Genomic DNA, 2835 nt, shown 5'->3' with positions numbered 1-2835 from the left:
CTTCCTCTCCGCAGTTCAGTTCGTATGTCTTTAATTTCTAGTAGAATTTGGCAAACTGTAGTAAATCTCTTTCACATCCACTTTGATCGTCAATAGTAAACTGGTAATCAAAATATTTTTCAATGAACAAATCATAGAATGGTTGGACGTTTCACTTAATTTCTTTTTTCCAGGAAATCCGCTAGACTGAGGTTACCCTCAAAGCTCAGTTACCGACGTAAACATATTATAAATTATATAGAATTTACAGCACAAACACGTCATTTGAAGCAGTCGGTTTGTGTCGGCAATTATGCTCCACGAGGGCCTCCTCCATCTTCATCTCACCCATTGGCATACCTCCCTATTCTTTTCTCTATCGTGTGTCTAATTACTTTGCGGTTAGGTTCGAATATGAGGCTTGAGACAAAGAATTGATTAAATTACGATATTGAGGTAGAACAAAATTGACATTTAGCCTTCTGGAGATGACAGCTTCACCAACAAAGCTTACGCTTATTGATCCAAGCAAAACGTTTTACTTTGCATCAAGAAAATAAGACCATAAGACAAAGGAGCAGAAATTAGGCCAATCGGCCCATCAAGTCTGCTCCGCCATTCAATCATGGCTGCTAAGTTTCTCAAACCCATTCTCCCGCCTTCTCCCCGTAACCTTGATCCCCTTACCAATCAAGAACCTATCTATCTCGGTCTTAAATACACTCAATGACCTGGCCTCCACAGCCTTCTGTGGCAATGAATTCCATAGATTCACCACTCTCTGGCTAAAGAAGTTTCTCTGTCGTAAAAGGTCTTCCCTTTACTCTGAGGCTGTGCCCTCAGGTCCTAGTCTCTCCTACTAATGGAATTATCTTCCCCACGTCCACTCTATCCTAGCCTTTCTGTAAGTATTCTGTAAGCTTCAGTCAGATACCCCCTCATCCTTCTAAACTCCCTCGGGTATAGACCCAGAGTCCTCAAACGTTCCTCATATGTTAAGCCTTTCATTCCTAGGATCATTCTCGTGAAGCTCCTTTGGACCCTCACCAGGGCCAGCACATCCTTCCTGAGATACGGGGGCCAAAATTGCTCACAATATTCTAAATATGGCCTGACCAGAGCCTTATAAAGCCTCAGCAGCACATCCCTGCTTTTATATTCTAGTCCTCATGAAATAAATGCCAACATTGCATTTGCCTTCCTAACTACCGTGTCAACCTGCCAGTTAACCTTAAGAGAATCCTGGACTAGGACTCTCAAGTCCCTTTGCACTCCAGATTTCTGAATTCTCTCCCCATTTAGAAAATAGTCTATGCCTTTATTCTTCCTACCAAAGTGCATGACCTCACACTTCCCTACGTTGTATTCCACCTGCGACTTCTTTGCCCATTCTCCAAATCCTTCTGCTGCCTCCCCGTCTCCTCAATACTACCTGTCCCTCCACCTATCTTGGTATCATCTGCAAACTTAGCCATGATGCCCCCAGTTCCTTCATCTAGATCATTAATGTATAAAGTGAAAGGTTGTGCTCCCAACACTAACCCCTGCAGAACTCCACTAGTCACCGGTCACCATCCTGAGAAGGACCCCCTTATCCCCACTCTCTGCCTCCTGTCAGCCAGCCAATCTTCTATCCATGCTGGTACCTTGCCTCTAACACATGGGCTCTTATCTTACTGAGCAGCCTCCTGTGTGGCACCTTGTCAAAGGCCTTCTGGAAGTCCAAGTAGATAACATCCATTGGCTCTCCTTTGTCTAACCTACTCGTTACCTCCTCAAAGAATTCTGACATATTTGTCGGGCATGACCTTGATGAAACCATGCTGACTCTGCCCGATTTTACCATGCACTTCCAAGTATTCTGAAATCTCATCCTTAATAATGGACTTTAAAATCTTACCAACGACCGAGGTCAGGCTAATCGGCCTGTAATTTCCCGTCTTTTGCCTCACTCCCTTCTTAAACAAGAGGGTAACATTAGCGATTTTCCAGTACTCTGGGACCCTCCCCGACTCCAGTGATTCCTGAAAGATCACCACTAACGCCTCCACTATCTCTTCAGCTATCTCCTTCAGAACTCTGGGGTATAATCCATCTGGTCCAGGTGATTTATCCACCTTCAGACCTTTCAGTTTTCCCCGCACCTTCTCCTTGGTAATGGGCACCATACTCACCGCTGCACCCCGACTCTCTTGAACTTTGGGAATGTCACTCGTGTCTTCCACTGTGAGGACTGACGCAAAATACTTATTCAGTGCCTCCACCATTTCTTTGTTCCCCACTACTACTTCTCTATCGTCATTTCCCAACGGCTCAATGTCCACTTTTGCCTCTCTCTTACCCTTTATATATCTAAAATATACTTTTGAATTCTTCTTTTATACGTTGTAAGAACAACCTAATTACAAATTAAACACAAGAAACTGAATTTACTACTATGCAACGTTGTAAAAGTCCAAATTTAGGATCTGCAATAGCGTTACCTATGGCAGAGAACTCAAAAACTGACTGATCGCCGCAATCTAAAGAAGAGATTCAGCATGACCAGTCGGTCAGTATTAAACATAACTTGGGATGGTGAACTGTGACACGAAGCATATATAAAATGAGTAGGAATTATGTACATAACTCCTGACAACAACGGGAAAGGTAAAGCAATTATGAGAAAATAGGGCAAAGACGGTAAAAAAATGAGCATGAGATTGCATTCATAGAGAACAAAGCATAATAAATAAGCAGAGAGAAGAAAATATTCAGAGAGAAATTTTGCAAGAGAGACCGAAAAAGATTGCCAATCTTTTAATTAGACACAATCTCATCCCGTCTCCGGAGTCTTGGCAGTCAATGACTACAAAC

The sequence above is a fragment of the Carcharodon carcharias genome, chromosome 2 (assembly GCF_017639515.1).
Source record: "Carcharodon carcharias isolate sCarCar2 chromosome 2, sCarCar2.pri, whole genome shotgun sequence".
NCBI lineage: Eukaryota > Metazoa > Chordata > Chondrichthyes > Lamniformes > Lamnidae > Carcharodon > Carcharodon carcharias.
Note: the sequence above shows the minus strand (reverse complement) of the source record.